We start from the raw sequence: 12031 nt of genomic DNA, 5'->3' as shown, positions 1-12031 counted from the left end.
GAAATGCCAAGCCGTGCTCCAGAAAGCAGATAAGGGTCAAGAGGGGACTCCCAGAACGCCCGGGCCCCAAAGGACTTCCCCATTTTCTTCGATGGGAACCCCGCGAAACTGTCGTTCTTCATTACGAATGCCAGGGAGTTCATGGGGCGGCACAGACACTCCTTTAACTCCGAAGCAGACAAGATCGCAGCCGTGGCGATCAAACTACAAGACCGGGTGGCGGACTGGTACATCCAAATGTACGAGTCCAACTCCCTCGCCCTCTCTGACTTCCATGCTTTCATTACGGAGATGAGGCGCTACTTTGAGGACCCACTAGCCAAAGAGAGGGCCAAAAGCGCACTCCAAAGCCTCAAACAGGGCGCACGCACGGTCCCGGACTACGCCCTCGAATTTAAAGCTCTAGCAGGGAAGATCAACGATTGGTCCGAGACCACCCTGCTAGAAATGTTTAAAAGGGGGCTCAACCGTGAAGTACTTCAATGGGCTCTCTACCGGGATGATCCGGAGACTCTGCACGGCTGGATCCACCTCGCGGGGAAAGCAGAACACGCGCACCGCACCTTCCTAATGGCAATGACGGAAGACAAAACCAACACCTACCCAAAGGTATCCGCGCCACACGTGGGGACGGCCGGTCCCACATACCCAAGGAAGAAATTTACTCGCGGGCCCTGTGGGAGGTGTGGGAAAATGGGGCACAAAACGGCAGATTGCTTCTCCAACTGAACCCCAGCGAGCGCTCCTAAACCCGCACCGAAACCCAACCTCAAACCAACCAATCCGCCGGCACCCCCTCACCGCCGAATGACCGGAGCCACAGCGACACCGGACGAAGGCTGGGATGCTTATTGGGGGGGAGAGGACGCCGTAGACCCAGACCAGCCGGCAGGAAATGCTCCCCGCCTGCCCTAAAACGCGCCGCGAGGCAGGTGGTGGGACAGAGGCATGGACCACTTCGACAGAGCGGTGAAAACACCGTAATAATGGCGGCAATCAAGCTCTCTGGGAGCAACGGAGCCACCACGGCCGCGGCACTAGTGGACTCGGGGTGCTCGAAAAACCTGATCCACCCCGACATAGTCACAAAACTCGCCCTACGCTGCCTCCCCCTCCCCACGCCGCTGGCATTTCACCAGCTGGACGGGTCAACAGTGGGAGGGACACCAGCCACGATGCAGACCGAGCCGGTTACCCTACAAATGGGTACCCACACCGAACGAACATCGTTCGTGGTAACCCACATAGGACGGCCCATCGTAGTCTTGGGGATACCATGGCTCGCAACAAACAACCCGCGCATCGACTGGGCGACCCGCACCTTCCGATTCGACGACGGCGAGTACCGGGCGCCAGTCCCAGCGGGCAGGACCAACCCCACGGTAGGACGAGCCGAGGCGGCAACCCAGGACAACACAACCACACCAGAAGACCTACCGGAGCAATACGCTGACTTCTCGGAGGTCTTTGGAGAGGCGGAAGCTGATCAACTACCTCCCCACCGCAAGACGGACTGCAGGACTGACCTGCTGCCCGATGTCCCCTTACCTAGGCCGAAGATTTACTCGATGACCCCGAAGGAGATGGCAACCCTCCGGGAGTTAATCGACAAAAACCTAGAGAGGGGATTCATAGAGCCGGCATGCTCACCGGTCGGAGCACCCGTCCTATTTCGAGAGAAAAAGGACGGCACCCTACGGCTCTGCACCGACTACCGGGGCCTCAATGCAGCTTCCCTATCCAATAAATACCCTTTACCCCTCGTAAAAGACATGCTCGCCCACCTATCCACGGGCAGAGTATTCTCCAAACTGGACCTGCGCGAGGCGTACTACCGAATCCGAATCAGGGAAGGGGACGAATGGAAAACGGCGTTCAACTGCCCCCTAGGCGCCTTTCAGTACAAAGTGCTGCCATTCGGTCTAGCAGGGGCCCCGGGGGTATTCATGCAGCTCATCAATGAGGTTCTGCATGAGCACCTGTTCAAAGGGGTCCTGGTCTATATAGACGACGTCCTTATCTACTCCAAAACGCACGAGGAACACGTGACCCTAGTCAGACAAGTCCTCGACAAGCTAAAACGGGCGAAACTCTATGCCAAACCCTCAAAGTGCGAATTCCATAAAGCACGCCTAGACTACCTGGGGTACCGAATCTCCGGGGAAGGCATAGAGATGAACCCCGCAAAAGTCGAGGCGGTGGTGAACTGGGAACGCCCCCGTAACAGGTGCCAACTCCAGAGCTTCCTCGGCTTCGCGAATTTTTACAGGTCATTCGCCCGGGGGTTCGCGGAGATAGCCCTCCCCCTAACAGACCTCCTCAAGACTAAAGGGGTGGGGGATACACGATGCGCCAAGAACCCGGGCACAGTACTGAATTGGACTCCCGCGTGCCAAACCGCATTCAACAGGCTGAAAGCGCTGTTCACCACGGAGCCAATCCTCGCGCACCCGGACCCAGAACGGCCGTTCGTGGTCCAAGCCGACACCTCAGACTTCTCCCTGGGGGCCATCCTACTCCAAAAAGACCCCACAGGAGTCCTAAAACCATGCGCCTACCTGTCGAAGAAATTCTCTGAGACAGAAAGGCGCTGGCACATCTGGGAGAAGGAAGCCTTCGCGGTGAAATTGGCGTTGGAAACATGGAGGCACCTACTGGAGGGAGCCACCCAACCATTCGAGGTCTGGACTGACCACCGGAACCTCGAGGCCCTCCGAACGCCCAGACGCCTCAGCCCAAAACAGGTCAGATGGGACCAATTCTTCAGCCGCTTCAACTTTCAGCTGAAGTTTATGCCGGGCAAAAAGAACTTCCTAGCTGACGCCCTCTCCCGACTGCCCCAAGACGAGGAGCCCGCCCCAGACATGATCGGGACGGTCCTATCCGCTTCCCAGCTGGGAATGGCGGTGACCACCCGGAGCGGCGCTCAGAAGCAGCCCAACCCCACGGCACAACCGACGGTGGGGCAACCAGTAACCAGACGGCGCCAACCACAACTGCCAGGAGGGATACGCACAGACCTCACCGCCGCCCTCAAAACCGACCCTTGGCTCCTAGCAAACCCCGACAAGGTGACGATGGCACAGGACCTGGCATGGGGGGAAGGCAGAATATATGTCCCAGACTCGCAATGCCAGGCGATCTTGAGCAGATCCCACGACGCTAAGCAAGCGGGACACTTCGGGTTCCTGAAGAACCTGCACCTCACACGACGCCAATTCTGGTGGCCCGCGCTGAGACGGGACGTGAAAGCCTATGTAGCCTCCTGCCCGACATGCGCCAGGGCCAAACGGGCACCAGGTAAGCCCCCAGGACTTTTACAAAAGGTGGCGGAGCCCTCCCGCCCATGGGAGGAAATCTCCATGGATTTCATAGTAGATCTCCCACCCAGCCAGAAGAAAACGGCCATTTGGGTGGTGAAAGACTACTTTTCGAAACAAGCCCACTTCATCCCCTGCTCATCGGTCCCGTCCGCCCAACAACTAGCCAAACTCTTCCTGATACACGTGTACAGGTTACACGGATGTCCCGCACGTGTGGTGACCGACAGGGGCACACAATTCACTTCTAAATTCTGGCGGGCCTTCCTAAAGCTGACGGGGACCCAACAGGCCCTATCCACTGCCTGGCACCCCCAGACGGACGGAGCCACAGAGGTCCTCAATGCCACCCTAGAACAATTCATACGCTCATACACAAACTACCACCAAGACGACTGGGTCGAACTGCTCCCGTTCGCGGAAGTCGCATATAATAACGCCGTCCACACGAGCACGGGGAAAACCCCGTTCGAAGTAGTCTTGGGGCGCGACTTTGTCCCCATACTGGAGCTACCACAACCCCCGGGACCCCAAGTGGATGCTAGTGACTGGGGACGGAAGATTGCGGAATCATGGCCAATAATCACGGCAGCGCTGAAGGAAGCACAGGCGGCCTACAAAGAGCAGGCCAACAAGCACCGGCGCCAGCAACCGATGTTCCAGGCAGGGGATATGGTCTACCTATCCACCAAATTCCTGAAGTCACCGCAACCCTCGAAAAAACTGGGGCCTAAGTATATCGGGCCGCTTCGGGTAACCCAAATAGTGAACCCGGTAGCAATACACCTGGACCTGTGGCACAATCTACGGAGACTCCACCCAGTATTTCACACCAGCCTCCTGAAACCTGCAACCACCTCTCGATGGCACCCGAGCACGCCACCGCCCCCCCCAGTGATGATCGACGGCCAACAACATTTCGACGTAAGAGACATACTCGACTCTCGCCGTCAACGGGGAATATTACACTATCTAGTAAGGTGGAAACACTTCCCCCACCCAGAATGGGTGGCGGCGCAACACGTCAAGGCGCCAGACCTGACCCGGGCATTCCACCAGACGTACCCCGACAAGCCAAAGGGGCAACAAGCCGAACCGGCTCCTGAACACCCTTTTCCCCGCAGGCCCCCCCCCGCCAACCGCGCCCCCAGGGGAAAGGGCCCCCCAAGCCCGCGACTTGGGTAGACCTCCCTTCCCCCGGGACTCACCCTTCCCCCGCCCCGGGCCCACGGGGGAGTGACATTGGTCACCTATGCATGCCTGGGGGGAACGCCCAGGATGCACACATAACAAAGATGACGCACTTGGAAAAAAGATAAGGGCCCTACCTGGAGCTGAAAAGCACCCGACCAGCCACGCCTCTCTCCTCGCCGAACTGCGCCAAACAAGCAGGGTGTGGCCGGAGCATGCGCACGCCCAGGGTGTGGCCGGGGCATGCGCACTGGGAACACACCCTAGATGGACACGAGGTAGAAGGCGGAACAAAGGGAGGGGTGAAATCACTCCGGCGGTAAATTAAAAAAAAAAAAAAAAAACCATTTTGACAGCTCACCTGGAAAAAAACCCGGAAGGCCGGGGGGGGGGGCACTATTCGGACAGGGGGCAGTATGTCATGAGTGCCGTTGAGCTGAAGACATCAGCACAACGGCACAAATGACAATAACGAGGAAACAGAGGAAGGGGCTCAAGATAAGCTTAGCACGCACAACAAAAACCACAGACCCTAGCTGGAGCATGCAGCCATCAAAACACAAAAGAGAGAGAAGAAAGGACAAAGGATAGGCAGATCGCGAGGTGCACCCAAGCTGTTAGCACAAGCGCAACGGAGATCGCCCAGCTGACAGCAATCACCGGCTGAATGAGGAAACCGATGATGGGCGATCCCGGGGCACCTGCTGGGGCCTCGCAACCCTTCACCTACCGGCAAGACAGCATGCAGGACAAAGGGGGGATGACATAACCCAGGGTGAGGGGGCGCTGACCGGCGCGGGGTATTTAAACCCCGCACCGGCACGCGCTCCTCACTCTCAGCTTTTTTCCACAACTGTTACTACGTAAAGAAATAAACCTGAACCTGCTTTCGCATGAATCAGCGTCAGTGTTTTACTCTGCGGTAGGCAGTGCATGACAGTGTGTCTGTGTGAAGTTGGAGTGTGAAGTGGTTTATTATGGCTATGGCGGACATCAAGGACACGGGGTGGAGATATAGCAGGAACACCACCTGGATGGGAGGGGGGGTGACATGGTTTCATGGGAAAGGGGACGAACTAAGGGAATGTAGTTTTTAAAGTCAGGTTTGAGCAGGAACTCTTTATTCGCAGCTCGCCTTCTGTACTGTTCATTAGGCTTCATTAAAACAGTTAAAGGAATCCCAGCCTCCTGTGTGAATGCTCCAATGATCAGGTGCTGACCTGAGGCTGCAAATCCATCTTTTTGAAAACTCTTCCTGAGCAAGTAAATCAGCTGAGAGTTAAGGAATCATGCCTAACACAGAAAGTCTGGGGCTAAGCAGCCATGGCCTTTACCGTCATCGGAGGGGACAGTGCTGTATGCCAAAGTGGAAGAAGGAAAAGTTGAGACAGAGGAGAGCTCGGGGAGTGGGGACAGCGAGTGCGAGATGGAACCCCGGCTCAACGCTATGGAGTTGGAAAGGGCCCTCCGCTCCCTCAATTTCATGAGAGAGCCTCGGACACCGAGCATAATCGTAGAAGAACCACAGACGGGCCCTTCCCAGCCTGGTGCCAGAAAGGAAGAGAGAAGAGCCCCTGCTCCCGTGGAGGCACAAGTAAGGGTGCAGAGTCCGGGGCTGCATGGGACTATACCAGACCACCATGAAACTCCACAAGAAATGCAGAGGCTGGAGGGGAGTCTGTCTGCTGTGGAAGTGGTCTTGCAGCAGGAATCGAGAACCCTGGAGACCATGGCGTACCCCTTGGCAGAGATCTCAACTCAGCTATCCAGAGCGGCGTCGCCGGACTCATGAGGAAGATGCCGTACCCTGACACCAACCCAGGATTTCAAATCCCCAGTGAGGTGCCAGCGGAGTGGAGGCCACCAAGAGAGCCAAGGCGACTGGGGGAGAGCTCTGCCCAGCGGGGCGACACCGACCTTGACCCCAAAGGACATACAAGTTATGTTTGATGGAGATCCATGACAGTTGGCATTCTTCTTGACCAACGTGTCCATATACAAGAAGGAATATGGGACTGACTTTCCCACCGAGTACAGGAAAGTGAGCCAGGTAGGCGCCAGGCTTCGGGGACCTGTGGCGGAATGGTTTGTGCAACTGCACGATGCCATGGCCCCAGAGCTGAACAGCCTGCGAGACTTCGTGAGGGCACTGAGGGACTGGTTCGAGGACCCACTCGACAAGATGAGGGTGAAGACGGGTATCTAGCAACTTAGGCAAGGGGGAGGAACCGTGCCAGAGTATGCCATGGAGTTCAAAGCTCTTGCCGGAAAAGCTATGGACTGCTCGGAAACCACTAAGATTGACTACTTCAAAGGGGGCTTGCAGCCAGAAATCCTCAGATGGGCGCTCTGCTGTGGAGACCCCCCCACTTTAGAAGAATGGATCTGCCTAGCAGGGGAGGTGGAGAATACCCAATACCAATTCCGTCAGCAACTCTGAGCGCAAACGATGGGAAAGAATACCGTAGCCCCGGGTCAATTTCCCCTCACTCAGCGAAAACTGTTCCGTGACAAGGAGGACCCGAAAGACCGCACAGGGAAAAGAGGCAGCTGTTTCCAATGTGGGAAGGACACCCACAGAGCAGCGGAATGCCCACACGGGGAGTCCGATGCAGCGAACGGAGGATCCAAACCGGCTAAGACCCCGCCAACCAGACTCAAGGCGGCCGCTGCAACAGCGCTAGCCCGAAAGGATCCAGAAGTAAAGTCCCTGATGGACTCCAGCCAAGACTCCGAGCAGGAGGAACTGGAGCTGGTGGGAAACGAATTTCACCTGTTCTAAATCGCGCTGGTGAGCAGGTGTGAATGCTCGAATGATCAGGTGCTGACAACACCATTTGCTTCCCCCTCTAACCCAATTAAAGCCTATTAATTCCCCAAATCTTTGATGGATGATTTTGTGCCCAATTCTTTTTGGGGAAAAAAAAGGGTATTCCTTTAGCTTTTAGACTGATCCACAGGACCCTTTTAATCCACTGGGTTGTAGTTGGATTAAGGAGGTAACAAAGTTCACTTTGCGGCACAACTGTTCTGCAAGGTCATGTTTATTATTTGTAAGAAGAAGCTTTTATATGTAGTCAGTAGCAGAGAAAGGTTCAACTGCAAGTAAAAAGAACCATTTGAGTCAGCAATGGTATCCTTGGTGAAATCTCTGAGCAGAGGGCATCTGGAACTCTGCTGGTAGGATTTTTCTTGTTTTTACTGTAAAGAAGAAAATAAACAACAATTTAAATATCATTGTATCTCATTGATAAGAATAAGAATATGGTGGTTGTGCAGGTGGAAGGGCTTGAAGCTGTTGATGACCAAGGCTCTTGAGTCCATATCGGCTTGGGAACTTCCCATTAGAAGCAGAATTCTAAATCAGGTAGACCCCTGATCTGCTTCAACAAGGAGGTTGTCACATTCCTCTATGCTGCTTCCTGCTCCCCAGCCCGGGTTTCATAACGAAATGAACTCCTTCCTTTTAGGCAAAATCTAAGTTTAGGCTTTCTAAGTTATGACTGATCACAGAGCAGAAAGGGACTTTGTCCAGAATTGGACATTGGCATCTCAGGACTGGGAGCTACTTAACAGAATTAAGTCCTTAACAGAGAGGTTTAATTTTGTTTTCATCTGTTCAATTGTGTCTGATTCTTGGAGACTGCCTGGACAAGCCCCTGCACTTGGCAAGATTTTTGAAAATGCTTTGCCATTCCCTTCTTCCGAAGGCTGAGAGACAGCAACTGGCCCAAGGTCACCCAGCTGTCTTTGTGCCTAAGGCAGGACTGGAACTCACGGTCTCCCGGTTTTTAACTGGCTGCCTTAACCGCTACAACAAACTGACTCTCTCATAATTATGCAAGCTTACAAAACCTTCGGAGTTCCCACAGTGCTGAATGTGGGGGATGTACGAGCGTTCCTCGTAGTTGGGGCCCTCACAGCATCTTCTCGGAAAGTGACAGTTTACCACTAGTCTATCTCCATGCTGCAAACTCTTGCAAACAGTGGAGCTCAGCAGAGTTGATTGTGAAGGCAGGAACCGCAGTCCTGGAATATCTAATGTCAGGTCAAGGAAGCTAGGGCTGCAAAGACCTGTTTTCTTCAAAGTGGGTGTCATGTGATCATGATTTGGAAGCTTGGCATACCAGCCTACAAATACGATGGCACAGCATCCCAGCTTTTCTGACCTTCATAGCCAGATTCCAACGATCAAAGACAATGGGCAAGCCAGCAGGAGGCAGCAAATGTGAATCAAAAGACATTACGCCTAACAACCATGAGGGGTTCACTTGACAATGGCAACCGGAACTGCTGTAACTGTGATCGTCGTTTGGCATGGTGACATGATGTCAAACTTTATGATCATGTCGCTTAGCAATGGAGTTGCTGATCCCAATTACCGACAGTAAGCAAGGGCTACCTGTAATATGGCTTATTCTTTGGGAGGAGTGTTTTCTGAAAACATAGTTATTACTCTTGCTTAAACCATATTTATCATGCTCTGTAAACCAAGCCACAGTTTTCAGTCTCTTGTAGGAAAGAAGGGGAAAGTGTGGTTAGTGTGTATTTGGAGAATAAAAGATGTTCTAGAAGTAGTAAAAGAAATGTCCAAACAATTATAAACATGTTAATATAAAGGGGACAATTTTGTGACTAGGGAACACTTTTCTTTCAAACATTGGTCATCCAGAGACCACTGGGGTGTGATCGTGGCCTAGTGACATCACCTGAACAGGCAGGGCTGAAAACAGAGAGTTAACTGACATTCTAGCTGGCAATTGAAAAAAGGGCTCACAATCGGTTCTGGGACTACAGAAAAGGGCATATTCTGCAGATCTCTGATACCTACTGTTGAAGCTGGGACTTTGCAACACTCTCTCCTAACCATTGACACTCTACTGACCACAAGTAAGAACAGGATCGAGATAGAGACTCTGGTCCCTCTGGTTCTTTCCCTGTTTATTTTATTTCCCTGCCTAGTCTCCATTTATGTGATACCTAATCAAAGAGTTTCTTCCTTCCTGCCTTTGCCCCTGAGGCAGGCACACAAAGGCACACCTTCCTCTTCAATCTCCTTGCTCAGATCAAGCTATAGAAACCAGGCTTTTGCTTTTCTTCCCCCTTCCTATCAATAAGCCTTCTTCCTATTAAAATTACACAACCTCTGTTTTTACTCTTTGACAGGTTGGATCCTACTTTCTCTCTAGGAAGGCAAAACACATTCTCCAACACTTACGCCATTGTTATTGAAGCTGCCACCTCCAAACTGGTTGTTATCGAATCCTCCACTATTCTGAAAATAGAGCAGAAGAGGACGTGTTAGTGATTTGTGGTTCCCAGGGGTCAGTTGTCTTTGAGAAACCACTCTAGACCGACTTAGAGGAATACCCACTTCATTTACACATGCATTTCGGGAGAGAGGATCAAAGAGGAATAGGGCCATCCCTTGGTACCTTTCTGAACTGCCAAAACATAGGCACACAGAAGAACGCATTGTAGATGCTGATTCTGCCCTCCCAGCCCAATTAAGAGGGGATGGTGAAGATGCCATTTTATCGGATACACTAAAGTGAGCATCTTGCAACTTTGAACTCCATGTTGTCCTCTCTTGCTACTTTCTCTCCAAGGAAAGTTTCACTCAGGAGGAACAGACATGTCATCTCCCATATTCTCAAAACATTGAACATTTTTTGAATCCTAGCAATGAAATTTGAGTTCTTCTCAAAACTGGTCAGAGCATCTGTACATTTGCACATACATACCCCTCCAAAAGCTCCAGAATTAATGTTCTGAAACAAAAAATGGAAAGAACACAAAGTGAAATCAGAGCCACCTAGAGGTTCAATCTTATGTGGGCAAAAAGTGGTCCCAATGTCTGTCGAATCTTTCAAAGCTACAATGGCTTAATTCCTTGAATAAAGTTGGGGAACACTACAGGAGGGGAAAATGCAATTTGGAATTTTTAAAATAAAACTTCAACAACAATAACAAAAACAACAAGAGAGATTGTTTACTTCGGAGTAAATCTAAACCTTTTGTGGTTAATTGACTGAGTTGATTAACCCACTTTTACTGTTCACATGAGACATACAGGTAGTGCTGGACTTACAACCACAATTGGGATGTTGTGAATTCAGCTTCCCCAGTGGGCATTTTTGCTGGAAAACAGCAAAAACCCTTACAAAACATGGTCACGTGACCTCAGGATGCTGCAACCGGTGATAAATGCAAGCTGGTTGCCAAGTGCCTGAAATGCGATCATGTGACCGTGGGGGGGGGGGGGGGTATGACATTTCGCAATGCTCGGAACTGCTTTACAGGCCATAAAGCACCCATTCCAAGGCCGTCATATCTTCAGACCATTGTTAAATGAACAGTCATATATTGAGGACTACCTGTCTATCATTCCCCGCCATAACTCAGGGAAGCATGTCCTGCCAATGAGTTTCTTCAGTCTTTGATAGATCTATTTATCTACCTATTTATTTATATATTTATTTATGAAGTTTATGCCCCGCCCCTCTCAGTATTGAAGTAGCTCTGGGAGGATTACAAATAAAAGTCATAAAAACCATTATAAAACAACAAAAAGCAGGAGAAAATGACGGTAAAAGATAGATGGATTTTTACCTGGTCTTTTTGAGAAATAAGGAACCAGTTTAGCTTCTGGATTAATCAAAACTAAGGAAATAAACTTAAGGGTTTTTACTCAGCCTTTTGAGAAAGTTTTTACCTCCTACAGAGGAATGAATAACACAAATTAGCTCCAGGCACAGGGACTGGAAACCTCTTATGGATTTTTGGGTAAAAATGGGGAAAAAATGAACTTGTGATTCATGGTTCTGATTATTATATAGGATTGATTATAAAAAGAAGAGTATAAAAATAATAAAGTCAGGATAGAAAATAAAATAAAATAAATAAAATAATAAATAAATAAGTAAAATTATGATGTAACTTGAGAGAGAGAGATGAAACTATGTTTGAACTTATAACTGCTGTGAAGAATATTGGAAGCCACTGCTCTCTGTCTTTTTTCTTTCTGTTCTATATTTCTCTAAGTTTTTTCTTTTCTTGCACTTTTTGCTTCCTCTTTGATTTCTTTCTCTTTCTCTTTTCTTTCTTTATATTAGTTTGTATTAAGTTTTAACTTCTTGTTTTAAAAAGTTGTGAAGAAGAACTGCTGTGAAGAATATTGGAAGCCACTGCTCTCTTTTTTTTTTCTTTTCTATTTTTCTTTAGCTTTTTTATTTTTAAAAAAGTTTAAATACATAAACGAATAAACAAAGCATACAATTAGTCTGCGTACTTACTCCATGTACATAATCCCTGGCTTCTCTGCCTCCATTCTGCAAAGTAGAATAAACAGCTTTTAGTTTCTTTACCTGAAGAATGGGAAAAGCACTAACACGATACTCATCTTTTGTCAATATCAGAGAATTTGAAAGGCATGAGAAATGACAGCCTAGGTTGAGCAGGATCCTGCCTGGTTAATCTTTGGAGGGAAATCCCAGATGTAGGCACTGAAAAACCATTTC

This window comes from Candoia aspera, chromosome 10 (genome assembly GCF_035149785.1).
Source record: "Candoia aspera isolate rCanAsp1 chromosome 10, rCanAsp1.hap2, whole genome shotgun sequence".
NCBI classification, from domain to species: Eukaryota; Metazoa; Chordata; class Lepidosauria; order Squamata; family Boidae; genus Candoia; species Candoia aspera.
The sequence above is the reverse complement of the archived record's forward strand: the minus strand, read 5'-3'. Positions refer to the sequence as shown.